Source organism: Furipterus horrens, unplaced genomic scaffold (assembly GCF_987537825.1).
Source record: "Furipterus horrens unplaced genomic scaffold, mFurHor1.1.pri manual_scaffold_11, whole genome shotgun sequence".
Lineage (NCBI taxonomy): Eukaryota > Metazoa > Chordata > Mammalia > Chiroptera > Furipteridae > Furipterus > Furipterus horrens.
Window position 1 is genome coordinate 53384313 of NW_028327181.1, and position 20630 is coordinate 53404942.

The 20630-nt window shown below is 41.6% G+C and overlaps 1 non-coding gene across 1 annotated transcript; it reads right to left on the bottom strand.

Moving 5' to 3' along the window:
- Nucleotides 1-20025: 20025 nt before the first annotated feature.
- Nucleotides 20026-20132, bottom strand: LOC149997599 (U6 spliceosomal RNA). The gene has a single exon (XR_016507363.1). It is a non-coding gene; the product is annotated as a U6 spliceosomal RNA (small nuclear RNA).
- Nucleotides 20133-20630: the final 498 nt, after the last annotated feature.

Genomic DNA, 20630 nt, shown 5'->3' on the forward strand with positions numbered 1-20630 from the left:
GGGAAATGTGTCATTCACACTTCTGAAACAAAAAACTTTAAGAGGACCCAAAGGAAGGGTGAAGGACCTCCATAGTCATCAGGCAAGAAGCAGGAGTCGACCAGGGAAGAGCTTAGAGCAACCCCGTTCCTGTGTGCCTCCTCCAAGCTCAGGGTAGGGAGTCCACATGCAGCGGGCCCCTGGGACTCTGCAGAGCGCACCTGCCACAGGGCGTCGCCAGCACAAACCACGACTGCAGCTTATTAATATTTTATATCATCTGTCTTCTCTTTAAAAAATTATTTTTAATATTTGTATTGAGATTTCCAGTTGCATCAGCTCAGTTCTCTCTTCATCGTTTACTATTTCTTTTCTAGAAATCTCTTCCTCATTCTTCGGTTGCTCATTTTACTTCCTCACACAATTGAAGTGCTACTTTGAGGAATCCTTCGGGGAAGGGCATGTGGATGGTGGACCCTTTGAGTCTTTGCATGTCCAAGAATGTCTCTGCTAACTTATATACAGACACTAGTTAGACTTGGGATTCCATCGGATATGGGATCCAAAACTCTTTATTTATACTCACAACTCTATAAGGAAGGGATCTTGTCAGCATTAAACTGGGAAGCAAAAGAAAAGTCCTTACTTTGCTTTGTGCCTAGAGGACCCATGAATGGAACTATTTGTGACTATCAGTTATTAGTGATTGATTCATTGTCTTCTGGTTTTTATAGTTGCAGAAACTTTTAGGTTTAGAGAAAAATATAATTCATCTTTCTTTTTTTTTAGACATCTATCCTTAGTTTTCTTTACCTTTTAAAAGAAAGGACTATATAGATTCTGTTACAGCCTCCTTTACTGACCATGAGCTTGGGTTAGCCCCTTCTCTCCTCATCCTCACTGCTTCTCCTGTGAACTGAACCAGCTACTGGATTGCTGTGGTCCATCCAGCTCCAGCAGGCTGGGAGTCTACTAGTCTGTGATGAAAAAGCAACGGCCCACCACAAGGAGACCGCTTCACACCAACTAGAATGGCTGTAATGAAAAGACAGTTAAGACAAGCTTTAGTGAAGATGTGAGATATTCGAACCCTCACGCATTCCTGGTGAGAACGGAAGAACATGATGCAACCACTGGAAACTGGTCTGGCAGCTCCTCAAAAGGTGAAATACACAGCTACCACATGGCCCAGCAGTTCCACTCCCAGGTATATTATGCCCCAGAGAACTGACAACATAAGTCCATGCAAAAACTTGTACACAGATGTTTGTGGTAGCATTATTCATAATAGCCAAAAAGGGAGAACAACCTAAATGTCCATCAACTGATGGATGCATAAAGAAAACGCAGCAATATAATGCAATATAATTTAGCCACAGAAAGGAATGAAATGCTACCAAATGCTACAACATGGATGAGGCTCGAACTCAATGTGCTAAGTGAAAGCAGGTGCTCACCGGAGGCCACTTAGCATATCATCTCATTTATTAGGAAATACCCAGAATAAGTACACCCAAAGAGGCAGAAAGCAGATTAGGGGTTGCCTAGGGCCGAGGCTGGGGGTTGGGGATAATGAGAAGTGAATGCTTATGAGATTGAGTTTTCTTTGGGGAATGAAAAAATTGATGGAGATGATGTTTGCACAACTTTGTGAATATATGAAAAAACATTGCATTGTACATTTTAGATGGATGGATTGTATGGTATGTGAACCCTATCTCAGTGCAGATATGTGAAAAAATAGTTATTGAGCACTCACTACATGTCAGGTACTGGAGTAAGTACCTGCAATACAGAAGTAAACAAGGAGATGTGGTCTCTGCCTTCATGAAGCTTACAACAGAGTTAGGGGGGTTAGCCATTTCAGGGCCCTACATCTACCAAAAGAATGAAACACCCTCCTCCCACTTGGGCACGAAGATTTCCATGTTTCATAAAAAGGCAAGAGTTTTCTGGATCTTACCATGTCCTAATACTGAGGTATTAACTCGTTGTTCTTCCTCTCCCTTGGCAGCCCTCCTGCCCTGGAAGAAATGGCTGCAGGTAGCCCTACAGATGCAGTATAATTTTTGACTCTCAAAATAGTATCCTCCAATAGAGGAGCCTTGCAAGGCCAAAATACAATGATTAAGAATAGCAACTGTGGAAGAAAAAGAAAAAAGAATAGCAATTGTGAATCCCTCAGATCCCAGCCCTGTCTTGAACATAGTCAAATCACTTACCTTCTCTGTGCCTCAGTTTCTTCATGTACAGAATGGGGACAACAGTGTCTGTGTCCTAAGGATTGTGTAAGGATTAAATTAGTTAATATATATAAAATGATAGTCTGTGGCAGGCACCCCATAAGCGTTAGCTTATGATACTCAGTTATTGTTAACAATCTGCAAATTCAAGTGCCTAACTTCTCACAGACCTGCTACTTTCCCATGTACCACTAGGTGGCGCAGGCGCAACACTTCAGGCAACGAAATCGGCCCAAGGTCCCTTGCACAGTTAACTCTGGGCTTTGATAAACCATGCAAATCACTTGCTCATGCTGTTGTTGTGGTTCCATCTGTGAGCTCAATATAGCAAAATCACCTGTAATACAGCAAAATTTTCTATTCAATGCCACTCATTGGACAAAATATTCTCGAGTGTGGAGAAACCAGTGCTTGTCTACAAATCAAGTGCTTGGTCAAGGTAAAACATTATTAGCTGCATACCAGCAGATGTTCCACCATCCACCCAAGGCCGTGAAGCCCATCTGAGTTTCCCCACAGCACCCTCCTCTCTTTATCATGAGTATTGTGTAACCCGCACCCTCATCATCCTGAAACGAAATGTGTAGACAATATATTTTTCCAGCACACATAATTTTCTCCTCTCATCAACATAATGGCCTGATGATAATATAAGAAATAAAAAAAATTAGATCACGTGCATTTCAATATGTAAATGCTTGAGCACAACTACATCAGATGACATAATTGAATACCTCCATTTATAAGTAGAATTTTCAAGAAGATCACAGTAACAAATGATATCTGATGGAGTTGTGTCATTCTGGTATTTAGACATCTTGAGTGGCGTGGCACAAAGCAACATGATTTTCTGAAGTGGCCAACAGTTCTTGGTCAAGTTGCCTTCCTGGAAATGTTAATATTTGTTAAAACTGTGTCAGGACAAAACCAAACCAAACCTTTGTATTCATAGGTAAAATAAAGTTAGACTCTGGCACAGATGAATTGTTATCTTTATGAATGTCCAGTGAGACTTTTATTATTTTAAAGGATATTTTATTGATTATGCTGTTACAGTTGTCCCAATTTTTCCCTCTTTGCTCCCCTCCACCCAGTACTCCCCTTCCCTCCAGCAATCCCACCCCCCTTACTTCAGGTCCATGGGTTGCGCATATAAGTTCTTTGGCTTCTCCCTTTCTTATACTATTCTTAACATCCCATTGTCTTTTGTTCCTACAAATTATGTTTCTTAATCCCCACACCATTTCCCCCATTTCTCCCCCTTCCCCCTCCCAGCTGATAACCCTCCATATGATTTCCATATCTATGGTTCTGTTCCTGTTTTGGTTGTTTGCTTAGTTTATTTTTGTTTATGTTTTTGTTTTTGTTTTCAGATTCAGTTGTTGATAGTTGTGAATTTATTGTCATTTTACTGTTCATAGTTTTGATCTTCTTTTTCTAAAGTAAGTCCCTTTGACGTTTCATATAATAATGGTTTGGTGATGATAAACTCTTTAGCTTTACCTTGTCTGGGAAGCACTTCAACTGCCCTTCCATTCTAAATGATAGCTTTGCTGGATAAAGTAGTCTAGATTGCAGGTCTTTGCTTTTCATCACTTTGAATACTTCTTGCAGTCCCTTCAGCCTGCAAATCAGCTGACAGTCTTATGGGAACTCCTTTATAGATCACTAACTGCTTTTCTCTTGCTGCTTTTAAGATACTCTCTTTATCTCTTTAAACTTTGGCATTTTAGTTATGATGTGTCTTGGTGTGATCTTCTTTGAGTCCAACTTGTTTGTGATTCTCTGTGATCCCTGGATTTGTATGTCTATTTCCTTTGCCAAATTAGGGATGTTTTCTTTCATTATTTTTTCAAATAAGTTTTCAATTTCTTTCTCTTCCCCTTCTCTTTCTGGCACCCCTATGATTCAGACGTTGGCACGTTTACAGCTGTCCCAGAGGTCCCTAAGCCTCTCCTTGGATTTTTTTTTTTTTTTTTGGCATTCTTGTTTCTTCTTTTTGTTCTGGTTGAATTTTTATTGCTTCCTTTTGTTCCAAAACATTGATTTGAATCCTGGCTTCCTTCCTTCCCTGTTGATTCCCTGTATATTTTTCTTTATTTCACTTTGTGTAACCTTCATTTCTTCCTTTATTTTTTGCCATACTCTATGAGTTCTCTGAGCATCGTTATCAGCAGTGTTTTGAACTCTGCATCTGATAGGTTCGCTATCTCCATTTTGTTTAGATCTTTTTCTGGGGTTTTGTTCTGTTCTTTCATTTGGACCATATTTCTTTGCCTCCTCAATTTGGCAGCCTCCCTGTGTTTTTTTCTGTGTATTAGGTAGAGCTGCTTTTACTCCCTGTCTTAGTAGCGTGGCCTATGTAGCAAAAGCACCTGTAAATTGTGTAGGGCAGAGCCTTAAGTAATTGCTATGGTAGGCCCACCTGCTTCACTGCTTTGTGGCTCTGTTTGTGGTGGTGGTGGGGCTTGGAAAGGGGACAATGATGCTGCCTGGCTTCTGGCAATTTTCCCAGCTCTTGCCCTATTTCTAGTCACTTCACCCACTCCCCATAAGCAATTTGTGCCCTTCCAATTGCTGCCCTGGGGGTTGCATATGTTCTAAGACCATGTGGGCTCTTTAAGTGGTGAAAATCTGGCAGTTTCTTCCACTGCCCCAACCCCCAATGGATTTTACAGCCAGCAGTAATGAGGGTTTATCTTTCTAGTGCTGGAACCCTGGGCTATGCGGTCTGGCCTGGGGCTGAAATCCCTCTCTCCCAGGTTATCTCTCCCGATTTTAATCCACCACACCTGAATATGGGACCTCCTGTTCCATTGCCACTGGTCCGATCCACACCACCTCTCTGCTGTATCTCCATAACTCTGCCCCTCCTACCCGTCCGGACGATGTGGCTTCCTTAAATCCTTGGTTGTCGGACTTACATATAGCTTGATTTTCTGATGGTTCTGGTTGTTAGTTGTTTTTGAGATCTGGTTGCAATTCTTTCTGTGGTTTTGTGAGGAGGTGAAGCATGTCTACCTATGCTTCCATCTTGACTGGAAGTTCCAATGGGACTTTTAAACTTTGCATGGGAAATTGTGCTGTGACATCTGTCCCCTATGCACTGCAGACACCTGGCGCCTCTGGTCTCTGATTGCCAAAACAGTAGTGCTCCCCAATCACTGTGTCAGTCAAAACCCCTTCATCACAAATTTTTGAATGACCAATAGTGTCTCCATTGAGAATCTCTGGTCTGGGGTCAAAATTGCTGTGGGCATTTCTAGCAAAGTGGGCACTTGGCTTGCTAAGGGCTCCACCTGTAAAGGGCATGTGCTTTTCTCTAGTTCACACAAATATACTTGTCTGGGACTAGAGCTGGGACTCAAAGGGGGATCCCAGAGAGAAACAGGCTGTGTGATGAGGCCTCTTCCTCTGTCTCCCTTCATATTAGCTCTTTGTCCAGTAAGGGGAGGCCTATGGGAGGCTGGCCTCACCTGCCAATCTCGGGCATAATCCAGGGCTCTTTTTGAGGTTTTTCCTAAAACCCAGCTGGGAAGTATATCAGCACAGACATAATCCTGATTTTAGCCAGAGGGGCCGGGGCCTCTGAGCAAATTTCTGGTTTGTGAATATTTCCTGCCGTCCATTTGTTTGGCGTGTCAATCTCAAGCTATTCTTGCTCTGCTTTCTCAGGGAGGGGGTAGCAAGACCAGGACTCCTCAGGACAAGGTTTTGACAAGTTGGCATGTACGGGCTCGCTCGCTGGGCTCCATTAATTATGTCCACCTCCACCTGCTATGGGGCTTTTTCCGGTCCATGCATCTGGCCATTCCTTTCTCTCAGCAGTTACGGTACCTCCCCCCTACCCCGCCCCTCAACTGTCAGCTTGTTTGTCTTGAGAGGCAGGTAGGACATGACCCAATCTCCCCAGTGGTATTTCTGGAATTCAGCTGCTTTAGCAAACCAAGACTGGATCTTCCCTGAGCAGGCCAGCTGCGTGTTTCTGTACACATTCCATCGCTTCTGCCAATTGATGTCTCAGGGCCAGCTGGTTATCTACAACACAGGTTTTGATGCCTCAAGAATTCCTTCCTAGACTCTTCGGTCTACAAGGGGCAGCTGAAGGGCCCAGAAGCCTTCCCATCATCAAATGAAAAGGTCAGAAGCCTGTGACTCCGTATATTTCTGCTCTTTAGACAGTAGTCCAGATGGCTTCTCCCTGAGGCATCCATACACCTGCGGCTGTAAGCCTGTGTGACTCACCCAGTGCACAGACAGTTCCTGGCCTCTGCCTATATGCCAGACACTGTGAATACAGTGGAAACTGGGTAGACACAGTCCCTGTCCTCGTAGGGCTCACAGCCTGACGGGAAAGAAGACATTCAGTGAATAGTACACAAACAACTAAGATGTGGTTGCAACTATGATAAACATTACAAGGAATAGAGGAGCGCTGTGAGGGATTACCACAAAGGCTAGGCGGGGCAGGGGGCTGGCATGGCGCCTGAGGAAGGGACATCTATATTGAAATCTGAGGGATGCAAAGGGGTTATCCAGGTGAAGAGAGTGGGGAAGAGCCCTTCCTGAGGCAGTAATTGCAGAGGTGAAGGCCCTACGTCAGAAGGCAGCTTGATGTGGTCAAGAAATTATAATAGTCAACATTTAGTGATCACTCACTATGTGCCCAGCCTGTTCGTACAGCTTTACAGTATTAGTTCTTCTAATGCCCACAAAGCTATGAAGTAAGATACTATCAGCCCTGTTTTACAAATGAGGAAACTGAGGCACAGGCAGAGTAAGTAATTATCTCAAAGCCACACAGCTAAATGACAGCCAGCATTTGGACACAGGTCATCTGACCCTGGAAATTGTATCCTTTTTAAATTTTTTATTTATTTTTAAATATATTTTATTTATTTATTTTTAGAGAGATGGAAGGGGAGGGAGAAAGAGATGGAGAGAAACATCAATGTGTGGTTGCCTCTCCTGCACCCCCAACTGGGCACCTGGCCCACAACCCAGGCATGTGCCCTGACTGGGAATCGAACCAGCGACCCTTTGATTCACAGACCGGTGCTCAATCCACTGAACCACACCAGGCAGGGCTGTATGCTTGTTTTAAAGAAAAATTCCCCCAGCTTTATTAAGATATAATTGATCTATAACCTTGTGTGAGTTTAAGGTGTACATAAATATATTTGAAATGATTACCACAATGAGGTTAGTTTTCACATGCTTCACCTCACAAAATTACCATTTTATTGTTGTTTTTGTTATAGTGAGAACATTAACTCTCTACTCTCATAAAAACTTTCATGTATACAATACAGTATTGTCAACTATAGTCGTCATACTGTGTGTTACAGCCCAGGAGCTTCTTCATTTTCTAACCGAAAGTCTTTACCCTTTGACCATCATCTCTCTATTTCCCACACCCCTCAGCCCCTGGCAACCACCATTCGACTCTTGGTTTCTATGAATTAAGCTTTTTTAGATTCTACATTTGAGATCATACAATATTTGTCGATCTCTGTCAAATTATTTCACTTAGCACAATGCCCTCAAGGACCATCCATGTTGTTGCAAATGGCAGGGCTTTCTTTTTTTTTTAATGGCTGAATAATTTTTCACTAAATAAACAAACACACATTTTGTTTATCCATTCATATATCAATGGACACCGGTTATTCCCACATGTTGGCCATTGTGAATAACACTGCAATGAACACGGGAGTGCATATATCTTTCTGAGGTATTGATTTCATTTCCTTTGGTTATAGCCCCAGAAGTAGAATTACTGGGTCATAGGTAGTTCTATTTTTAATTTTTTGAGGAACCTCCACATTGTTTTCCATAGTGGCTGCACCTATTTATACTCCCACCAACGGTGTACAGTTTCCTTTCCCCTTGCCAACCTGTTATTTCTTGTCCTTTTGAGAACAGCCATTCTAACAGGTGTGAGGTGGTATCACATTGTGGTTTTGATTTGCATTTCCCTGATGATTAGTGATGTGTTGCATCTTTTCATGTATCAATACCTGTTGGCCATCTGCATGTCTTCTTTGCAGAAATGTCTAGTTAAGTCCTCTGCTCAATTTTAAATCTGACTGTTTGGATTGTGTGTGGTTTTTAAATTTTGTTTGATTTTGTTTGCTGTTGAGTACAATGTGTTCCTTGTATATTTTGGCTATTAACCCGTTATCAGATTTCTTTCTATTCTTTTTTTTTTTTCTCCCCTGACTGGATAATTTAAATTAATCTGTCTTCTATCTCACTGATTCTTTCTTATGCCTGGTCTAGTCTGCTGGTGTAGCTCTCTGTTGAACTCTTCAGTTCAGTCATTGTATTCTTCAGCTCCAATATTTCTGGGTTTTTGTTGGTTTTTTTTTATGTTTTCTATCTCTTTGTTGAACTTCTCATTGTGTTCTTGTTTTTACAGTTTTATTGAAGAGTTTATATGTTTTCTTGTTGGTCTCTGAGCATCTTTAGAACAATTGTTTCTAATTCTTTGCTGGGCAATTCATGCATTTCCATTTCTTTGGGGTCAGTTATTGGAAATGCACTGTGTCCCTCTGGTGGTGTCATGTGTCCCTGATTCTTCTTGGGCCCTCTAGCCTTTTATAGATGCCTGCACATTTGAAGAAGCGGTCACCTCTTCCAGAATTTATGGACTTCCATAGGGAAAGACCTCCACCTGTGGTAGGAGAACGCTGGAGGGTGCTGGGACCCTGGGTCTAGTGGTGCAGGACCATGTGGAGGCTCTGGGTCAGAGTGGGGCATGATGTCTCATCAGCTTGGGCCACTGGGGTCCACAGCATCAACAACTGCATAGCTCTTGGCGAGTGCTGTGGGACATATGTAGCAGCTGCAATGGCTGTTGGGGTCTTCAGCAATGTCTCCAGGTCCAGAAGTTAGGGACCAAGGCAGGCAGCAGTGGTTGCTGGAGCCAGTGGCTGCGTACAGTTGGCCGTGTGGCTGGCTGGCGGTGCTTGTGTAGTGGCAGGGGTCAGCTGCAGACGCAAACACATGTAGCTGTGGGGACCAAGGCAGTGGCAAGGGCCAGGGCCTACCACAGGCATGCTGGGGGGCTGTGGGAACCCTGGCTGTAGGTGTGCATTACAGGGTCTCACTTGGGGCATGTGTGTAGCAGTAGAGAGGCTGGTGAAAGGGGGCAGGCCAAGGGCATGCTGGTACACAGCTGGAAGGACTAAAGCTTCTTTTAAATGAGCTGAACTCTCCCAGAGCTATTTTTATTTGGGGACAGCTGTCTGTGGGTCTTTGTCAGAGGACAGAGGCTGGGGTCTCCTGCTTTGCCCTCTTGGTGATGTCACTACTCCCAGAGACTGTATCCTTAACCTCTATGTCAGATCCAAAGTTCTGGTCATAATAGAAATATATATGTTGGACACGTACAGGGAGACTGACGAGACCACATCCACAGCAGAGGGGTGAATCAACTACATTTTCTTATTTTTTGTAGCCCTGATGCTCTGGCATCTGGGGCCTTGCTGATTCTGGAGGGACCGGCCTCCCAGGGTTATCTCTAATTCCTAGAGATAGCGAGCAACTCCCCTGTGAGCATGCCTTCCAACCAATTCAGAGGCCACACCTCAGCTGTCACAGGTTGGGCCACTATCTCTCCAGTCCTGATTACCCCAGGGCCAAGTAGCAGACACTTAGAGATATCCCCTTTACCTCGGAGTCCACTCCACGGATTTAAACTAGCCAGTGCTGAGCCAGCTGGCCCTGCTCTGCCTCGCCTTTCCCAGGACAGCCACAACAGAGGCCCTGGCCATGCTTTCCTTTCATCCCTCCGTCTCCTGGCTGATCCTGGTGCTTCCTCGTGCGGCGTGCATGGTGTGGGAACTGGAACAAACGATCTTTTCTGCAGCAGCATTGCCTCCTGGTCTGCTGGCCTCACTACACCTGCATAATAATAAAACCTATGTTTTAAACCAAGACGTTTCGTTGAGGCTCATGGAGGAGAAGCACAGAACTAGGATGAGATGCAGGTCTCTGGGCTCGGTCTCCTACACCTGTTCCACTGCTCTGAGGAGACAATTGGGAGGGGTGGGGCAAGTTTGGGGGGCGGGGGGCAGGAGGAATAAACTCGAGGGGAAGAAAAGCCCTGGCTGGTGTGGCTCAGTTGGCTGGAGCATCATCCAATAACCAAAAGGTTGCAGGTTTGATTTCCAGTCGCGGCACATACCTGGGTTGAGGGTCCAATTTCCTGCCTGGGAGTGTGTGACCCCTGGTCAGGGCACATACAGAAGGTAACCAATTGATGCTTCTCTCTCACGTTGATGTTTCTCTCTTTCCCTTCCTCTCTCTAAAGCAATGGGGAAAATGTCCTTGGGTGAGGATTAAAAAAAAAAAAAAAGTGGAGGGAAAGACTAATTTCTTAGATAACAACAGAGTCATGAAGTAAGGGAGAAACTGGAATGGATATTTGGGTAAGTGGAGTTAAGGACAGAAGGAATAGCTTAAGTATTTGATTTACTTATTCTATAAAATTCATGCCAATTAATAACAGCAAAATCTCATTTGACACTGTGATCTGGACACTCTTCTAAGTGCTTTCTGCATAGCATGACATTTAATCTACATAACAACCTTATAACGTCAGGATTATTATTACTATCTCCACTTTGGAGATGAGGAAATGGAGGTGCAGAAGTTAAATAACTCCACTAAAGTCACATACATATTAAGAGGCAGAGCTAGGGCTTGGAACTCAGGTGGCCCGCTGTGCTTGCTCCCTGACCAGTCCATCACACTGCCTCTCCCACGAATTCAAAGCCAGCTCAGGTGCCAGTGGGAGCAGGAGATGGGGAGCTGACGCTTCCCTCCGCTATGTGTGAGGAGAATGGCAACCGCACAGTCCAGCTCCGCTCCGGAGGGACGTTATCTCCACTCTCATTCTGCAAGGCATTATTCAGGGAAGCTGCACCAGCAGGCAGCTCTGCCGATCACAGCATCACACCTTCAGGGACAGGCAACAGGCAGATCATTATTCTCTCCCGGGGGACCTCCACATAGGAGCAGAGAACTTTCTAGAATGCTAGTGGTCGACCTGAGATTTCATCCGAATCTGCCTCTGAGGGCCCTGGCTTCCCACCAGCCACAGGAGAAAGAATGGAAGGGCCCCAGGCAGGCAGCCTGGAACTGGAGTCTGGTATGCTCCCGTGAATTCTTGCTTGCGGGACTGGCCTGGCGTCAGGACGACTGTTAGAGCCGAGGCCCTGGCCCGGGGCAGCTTTGAGGGGTGTCCACCACGTTGGCAAAGCCTCTGGCTGCTGGTTGCAGGTGATTCGCCCCAGGAAGTCTCTGTGTGAGTTACCGATTATTTCACCAAGAGTTATACCTTCCCTGTCAACAGGTGTGTGTGAGGGAGGGGGCAGAGCGAGGAAGAGATGGTGGGAGGCAGTGAGATCCCAGGCCCAGCAGAGACTGGGGCGGGAGACTGTCTTGGGTAGTTTCTTCTCCCTTAGTGAGAGGAGTTGACGCCTCTTTCTAAAATGCCAGCGCCCCCTGGTGGGAGTAAGTCTCCACCCACACTTCAGGATTCTCCACCGGAGTCTCTGAACTTAGAGGGGAAAACACGCACACCTTAATTTTTTCTTTTTTTAATTAATTAATTAATTTGTTTGTTTATTTATTTTTAGAGAGAGGGGAAAGGAGAAAGAGAGGGAGAGAAACATCACTGTGTGGTTGCCTCTCATTCGTGCCCCCAACTGGGGACCTGATGTGCAACCAAGTCATGTGCCCTGACTGGGAATCGAACCAACGGCACTTGGTTCGCAGGCCGACGCTCAATCCACTGAGCCACCACATCTTAATTTTCACTGGCCTCTAACTGAAATTTAACATTTCCTTTAATAGAGCATGCACACAACAAATCATAGTAGTGTCAACAAATAGTACTGGTGACTTTGTCACAATGAACATGTATTCTTATTTCACGTTACAGTTGTCGCAGATAACTTGCAATATCACTTTTTTTCAATGCAAGTTTTATTTTTCAAATATCAAACGAGACTACCACACAAAAATAGCTATACTGCTTAACGAAGTGACTAAACTGCTTGAGTTTCCAGAACGCCACGTCCACAGATAACTTGCAATATCACTATGTTAAACTTAGGCCAGCTGTTAGATCTGCCACTGGATCATGTTATGGAACACGGTCATAAGGAAGCACATGTGTTACTGGATTGCCAATTTTTTAAAATTTATGTTAAAGCTGTAATTCAGTATAATTATTTTCCTTTTTAGTCTTACGCATTTTATTTTATGGATTTAAAAGATTATTTTGAAATGGGGTTGCTAAAGGGGTCCATGACATAAACATGGTCAAGGACCTCTGCTTCAGAAGAAACTAGTTTAATTAGATCCTCTTCTGTCACTGAAGTAGGGGCTGCAGATCCATGGTGCAGATATGGGATTCGGGACAGCCGGGATCAAGGAGAAAGGAGTGGGTGGAGAAAGGAGTGATGAATGAAGTGTTTTTCCTTCGACCATGCACAGCTGACACAGTGGTTTGCGATGAAACATCAAAAATTGGAATCTCCAGCCGTAGCCAGTGTGGCTCAGTGCATTGAGTGCCGGCCCGTGAGCTGACAGGTCACTGGTTTGGTTCCCATTCAGGGCAACCAATCAATGTTTCTCTCCCTCTCTTCCTTCTTCCCCTCCCCTCTTTCTAAAAGTAAATAAATAAAATATTTTTTTAAGTGGCATCTTCAATCCTGCTGGTGTTAGTGCACCAGGGTGGTGGTGGGGCTCCTCCCAGATTCCAGCAAATGCTAGTAATGAGTTTGCCTTTCAGAAAAACATGGTAATACAGTGAGACAGAGTTAAGTCTAATAGAATGACGTAGAATTATCTTACAGAGAGAAAATGGCTCTGGGTCTAAGAAGAGCATAACATTGCTGTTCATGTTGATATAAAGAAACAAGGTGTCTACCTTTAAAGAACCTTAAACACAGTATATGTGCACAGCTTAATAAATAATTATTAAATATGTTAATTACCACCAAGAAATAAAATATTGCCCCATCCCCACCCAAGCCTGCCATGGCTTCTCTCTGATCTCTCTCCTTCCTTCCTACAGCCCACCCACCACTCTTCCCACTGGTGGTGATTTTTCTGCTACTGACAAGCTCATGCCTCTTATATGTCTATTGGCCGTGCTCTTCTTTTCCTGTGAAAGGAATGTTCATGTCTTCTGCCCATCTTCTACTCAGATGTTTTCTTTAACTTATTGATTTATATGAATACAGTATTCAGGATATTAGGTGTTAATTATATGTGTTGGAAATATATTCTCTATATATTTCTTGAGGTTTGTCTTTTCATTTTATTTTTAGTGTATTTTAATTAACATAAATATTAACCTTAAGGTGGTTTAAATATTTTAATCTTATTTTATGATGTAGACTTTCTATCATGTTAAAGAAATCCTTCTTTCACCTGCGGTCGTAAAGCTGTGCTCCTATGTTTTCTTTTCAAAGTTTTAAAGTTTTTTCTTCACCTTTAAGTGTTTAATCTATAAGGGGACTTCTAGTTCCAAGTAGAATGTGTTAAGTAGTGGTAAGCTTCTGTTGGCAACAATTAGAAACAACTGGAAAAATTACAAAAATCATATTTTTAAAGACATCAAAGAGCCAAGGAAGCAAAGAAAATAAAATTAGCTAAAAGTTCAGAAAAGGAAGAACGTTTCTCAGGTGAGCCAAGATCAGCAACCTTTTTCTTCCAAAGGACATTTGATGAATGTGAGCAAGGACTGAGGCTCTGGCTTGCCACAGTGGGCGGCTTCTCACAGAGGAAAGGTAAGTCAGCAGTGCCTTCACCCGCCACATGGGCTGGCGCGATGGTCTGGAATCAGGAGGGTTCTCAAACCAAACACTGAATTTCCCCACGGGACATTTGCTGAGTGCTGGGCAGCGTGGAGGCTGGGGTGCAGGGCTGCAAACGTAGCATGAGATCTCCTGTAGGCTCGTGGTGCTTAGAAATCAAAGTCCTGCTGAAGAGAGGGGCACACCACAGCCACATGACAGGTCCCGCCGTGCAGGTGTGCGAAAGCACAGGTGCACTCAGGGAACTCGAGCCCTGCTCCGTTCCTGAGCCAGCTTGTTTCTCAGTGGCCTGAGATGGTCAGCCCCCCACACTGTGAGCTTAACCCAGGAAAGGACAAATCCTCACTGAAAGAAAATAACATTGATTTCAGTGTTCATGGTTCTTTTATAAACATTGCCCAGCATACAGTAAAAATTAATGTGACAAGTATGGAGACAGGAAAACATGACCTATAATCAGGAGGAAAAGAAAACGGATAACAGTAGCAGACTTGCAGGTGACCCAGATGTTGGAGTAGTCAGACAATGACTTCGAAATGACCATTATAAGTGTGTTAAAGGAAACAGAGGGAAAGACAGACAAAATGAATGAAAATATGGAAAACTTCACTGAAGAACTGGATCTAAAAAAGAAGCCAGCGGGCATTCCAGTACTAAGAAATATGATATCTGAAATTAAGAGCACATGTATTTAACAGCACTCCTGGTAAACTCAAACACAATTCAACAGAAAATAGACAGCTATAACACAGAAGAAAAAAGATAGAAAAATAAATAAAATAATTTTGACTCACAGACAGCATCATTATTTACTTAGAAATCCCAAAGAATGTATAAAAAACTACTTCACCAATATGCAAGTTTAGCAATATTTCAGGATGTAAGATCAACATGCAAAGTCAATGGTATCTTGATAAGACTACCAACAAATAATTAAAAATTGAAATTAAAAGTCATACTTTTTCCAATAGCATCAGAAAATACGAAGCACCTAGAGATAAATCTGGTAAAGATATTAAAGACCTATATGCTGAAAACTATAAAACATTGCTGATATTAAGGGATACCTATTTAAATAGAAAGATATATCATGTTGTTGGATCAAAAGACTCAATGCTTGTAAGATATACATTTAATGAAATCCCAAGTGGAATTTCAGTAGGCATTTTTTTGGTTTAAATTTACAAAGTGATTCTAAAATTTACCTAAAAAATGTAAAGGACATAGAATAGCAAAACAATATTAAAGTGGGAGCATTTGCACTACCTGATTTCAAGACATTACTAAACTACAATGATCAAGACAGAGTGATATTAGCATGAATATATACAAATAGATCAATGAAACAGACAGAGAATCAAGAAATAGACCCCCAAAGATTGAAAATTGGAATAGCCACAACGGAAAACAGTATGTAGTCTCCTTAAAAAATTAAAAATAGAACTACCATATGACCCAGCAATCCCACTACTGGGTATTTATCGGAAGAAATCCAAAACACTAATTCAAAAAGATATGCATCCCTATGTTCATTGTAGCATTATTTACAATAGCCAAGATATGGGAGCAACCTAAGTGCCCATCAATAGACAACTGAATAAAGAAGATGTAGTACATATATACAATGGAATATTACTCAGCCATAAAAATAATGAAATCTTATCATTTGCAACAGCATCGATGGACCTGGAGGGTATTATGCTAAATGAAATAAGTCAGACAGAGAAATACAAATGCCATATGATTTCACTTATATGTGGAATATAAAAAACAAAATAAATGAACAAACAAAACAGAAACAGACTCATAGATACAGAGAACAAACTGATGGTTGCCAGATGGGAGAGGGGATGGGGGAGCTGGGTGAAAAAAGATGAAGGGATTAAGAAGTACAAATTGGCAGTTACAAAATAGTCATGAGAATATAGAGCACAGCATAGGGAATATAGTCAATAATATTGTAATAATTATGTATAGTGCAAGGCAGGTACTAGATTTATTGGGGGATCACTTAGTAAGTTATATTAATATCTAATCACTATGCTATAAACATGAAACTAATAAAATATTGAATGTCAACTGTAATTGGAAAATAAAAAATTAAATATATGTAAATGTATTAAATTAACATGCTATACATCTTACACCATGTTATATGTCAAATATTTTTCAATAAAAAGAAAAGGGAAAAAGAAGAAAAAATGAAAAGAAAAAGAAATATATCTACACACAAATAGTCAATTTTTGACAAAGAGGCAATTTTGCTGGAACAACTAGATATCCACATGTAAAAACAACAAAACAACCACCAAAAAACAGGACTTTGGATCCATACCTCACAAAAATAAGTTAAAATGGATCAGAGACCTATAGGGGGTAAAAGGAGGAAATTCTAGGGAAAGTAACCTCACAGGGTGATCTGATCATAAATTCCTAACTGGGCAGGTCACACAGTTGGTAGTCACAACCCAGACACTTAACTTCTTAAGTGAAAGGTTTCTCTTTGCCTGAAGCCAGCCCTGTCCATTGTTTCTGTGCATCTAAGTTAACACACCTTTGAAATGCCTTTTTTTTTCAGACCTTTCAGAAGGTTAATCACCCTCAAAAGAGCACACAACTATCTATAATCCAATCATAGATATTTCCCTGCCTACCTTTCTCATACATTCATGTAATCTTCCTTACGGTTTTCTCCTTAATTTCAAATGCATTTTTAAAAAAAGAAAACTGCTAACTGTTATTCTGGGAACCATTATCTCTGTCTATTGAGATCTTTCTCCCAGGCATATCCTCTGTTTGGCTCAGATAAACTTTAATACACTCTTTAAAAATGTTCTACAGTTTTGGACACTCACACATCAAAGCAGATGGCAAATAAAAAAGATGTCCAATACGATTAGCTACCTAGGAAATACAAAGTGAATCCATAAGTAGGGACCACTACATACACATTAGAATGGATTAAAAAATAAGTAAAGATAATACTAAATTGCCAATCTAGGAATGTCCAAACCTGGACATGGTATTTCATTGTGGTTTTGATTTGCGTCTCTCCGATGCCTAATGACATTGAGTATTTTTTTCAAACACTTGTTGACCATTTGTGTATCTTTGGAGAAACATCTATTCATGTTTTTGTCCATTTTTCAATCTATTTATGTCATTTGATTATTGAGTTATAGAAGTTCTTTATATAGTCTAGATTCAAATACTCTATCGTATATATGACTTGCAAAATTTTTCTCTCATTCTGTGAGTTGTCTTGTTTCTTGATGGTGTCCTTGAAGCATGAAAGTTTTCAACTTTGATAATGCATATCTTATTTATTTTTTCTTTTATTGCTTGTGATTTTGGTGTTATATCTAAAACACTATTGTCTAGTTCAAGGTCACAAAGATTTACACCTATGTTTTCTTCTAAGAGTTTTATAGTTTTAACCCTTACATTTAGCTCTTGATCAAGTTTGAATTAATTTTTGTGCGTGGAGTGAGCTAAGAATGCAATTTCATTCTTTTTCAAATGGATATCCAGTTAGCTCAGCAACAGTTCTTTCCCCCTTTGAATTGTCTTGACACTCTTGCAAAAAAAAAAATCATTTGATTGTAAATATGATGCTTTATTTCTGGACTCTTAATTTTACTTCACTGATTGTATGTCTATCTGTAGCTTTGTGGTTAAGTTTTAACATCAGGGAATTTAAGTTCTCCAATTTTGTTCTTTTTTAAGATGTTTGGCTCTTCTGGGTCCCTTGAATTCCTATTCCTTGGCATTTTGTTGCTGGGGTGAATGAGTTGTATTTTCTGTTTGGCCATTGCTGATATATAGAAAATGATTGAATTATACATATTTTTCTGTCCAGCTACTTTACAGAACTCTCTTTTAAGTTCTAAACATTCCTCAGTCCATTAGCTAGTATTTCTCAAGTAGACAATAGTATCTTTTGCAAATAATCATAAGATTGATTCTTCCTTCCCAAATTTGTCTCATTTATTTTTCTTAGTTGTTCCTTAAATTTCAGAATACTGTTGACATTATTCACAGTATGACATCCTTGTCTTGCTCCTTGTTTTTCTAGCAATGTCTTTGCTATGAAGGACTATATTTGCTCTCCATTCCAGGTCATCACCAAGTATTGTTTGCCTGTTGGACTGAGATTATACATTTATCACCTTGACATCTTAGTCCCTAAGCATCTTCATCAGGGTGCATTCTATTAGGATAATTATGTAGTTTTTCTCCTGTGTCCTATTCATATGATGAACAACTTTAATAAACTTTTAACATTGACCTTCCTTGCAGAAACTGTCTCCCAAGCCAATAAGAACAAATTAGCTCACATTAACAGACATAACTCAGATCCCACTGCTGCCGCTCCCACCTGAACAATGTAGAATTGATACCACAAACTGGATGTCAGTAGGTCATATCTGGTTTGGTCTGCAAGGAGTTTTCAAATAGTGTTTTGAATTTCTAGCATTTAAAAACCGGGAGATTTCAGATTAAGAATTCCAATATTTGGTTTGTTTTAAAAATCGTAAAATCTGACCACGCCACTTCTGCATTTCCACCTGGCTACTGTGGGCTGAAGCTGGGCCCCAGGGGGGCCTCCTTTAGAGGTCCCTCATTTGCATCCTTTTCAAACCCTGTTGTCTTTATACCTTATTATTTCCAGACATCAAGGTCAGGGTTCAGTTGCCAGCTTTTGTATTTGTGCAACTGTTTTTCTTATATTGAAATTAGGGAAAAGTGAAATATTTCTTGTAATCATGTCTCTAGCAAATGTGAAAAAAATAAAAGAGGCCAAGAGGGATATATGCTTCAAGAGAAAGGAGAGGAGGCATATATCTTGGTGGAAGTGAAGAATATTCTTTTATGTTTAATATACAAATGGTGCCTGTTGGAAGAGTACAATGTAAAATGCCTCCAGAGAAGAAATCATAAGAACAATATGGAAAAGCTGTGTGGGGAAAGACGACCTTATTGAACTGGGGGAAAAAGGAACTGAAATTTCAACAGGGTTTGTTTCGGGAGGCACAGAGTATAAATGATGTTTTCACGAAATGTCATAATATAGTTCAGTGAATACAATACCATCTCACCAGTTCTGTCCAGGAGTTTGACCTGTTTGGTTCCTGGACACATGTGAGTTTCTGACCCCTGCTCCAGTCCTCCAGCTTCCTTCATTGTGTGCTTCCCACCCCACCAAAAATCCCCCACTGTTCTGCTCCTGTACCCCAGGTCTCCAAGGGCCTACTGGAAACTGCTTCTTTTGCTGCTGCCTGAAGCTCTTTCCTCCATAAGGTTCAGATGCCAACCTGCGAATCAATTCTGGGACAGCGGCCACACCCCTACCAGTAGAAACATCAATGGACTGGCTTGGCAGAGATGGGGGTGCATTAAGGTTGACCCTCACCTTCATCAGCTTCTCCCAAAATGTCCAATCCAAATTTTATAATGGCGATTGATCGGTCAGACCCTAAGTCTCCTTTTTTTTTTTTTTTTTTAAATTTTATTTTTTTGTTATTCAATTACAGTTGTCCCATTTTTCCCCCATTGCTCCCCCCTCCCAGCCCATCCCTTCTCCCACAATTACATCCCTCCCCGTTGTCCATGTCCATGAGTCATTCATATACGTTCCTTGACTAGACCCTTCCCTTACTTATCCCCCTTCTCTCCCTCCCCCCTCCCCCCTACTGACTACTATTCTAGTCTTTGCCTATTTAGTTCGTTTGTTTGTGTTGCTCTTTAGTTTCCTGTATTAGGTGATATCATATGGTATTTTGCTTTCTTTGCCTGGCTTAGTTCACTAAGCATAATTCTCTCTAGTTCCATCCATGTTGTCGCAAATGGCAGGAGTTCCTTCTTTCTTTCTGCTACATAGTATTCCATTGTGTAGATGTACCACAGTTTTTTGATCCACTCATCTACAGATGGGCACTTAGGCTGTTTCCAGCACTTAGCTATTGAAAAATATGGAATGCTTCACGAATTTGTGTGTCATCCTTGCGCAGGGGCCATGCTAATCTTCTCTGTATCATTCCAATTTTAGTATATGTGCTGCCGAAGCAAGCACCAGACCCTAAGTCTCCTATGTCGACCTGCTGGAGCTTCCACTGGAGACCACACCTCATCTTGCAACCCAGGACCCACCCATGAAGCCCTCCTTACAGGTCCCTGACTTTTAACCATTGGTGCTGGCAAGCAACCAGTCCAACTGAGCCATTGAATATGCCTGAGTCCCTCCGGGCTCCTTCGAATGTTGGCATTCCTTGAACAAACCCTACTTTGTCACGGCATTACTATTTTAATGAAAGGCTGGATACAATTTGTGCTTATTTTAATTCAGACTTCTGTATTTGCATCCTAGAAAAGAGTGGCCTGTAGTTTTCTTTTTACGTTTTAGTAAAAGGGAAAATGAAATGGGAAGTTCTTCAAAAGTTTTTAAGATTCGCAAAGTTTATTTTTTGCTTTTCTAAGTTCATATTTTGAAATAATTTTGGAGATATATAAATGGTTGCGTAGGGTTCCCATAAAACTTTCACCCACTCTCCCGAGTATTAGCATTGTACAT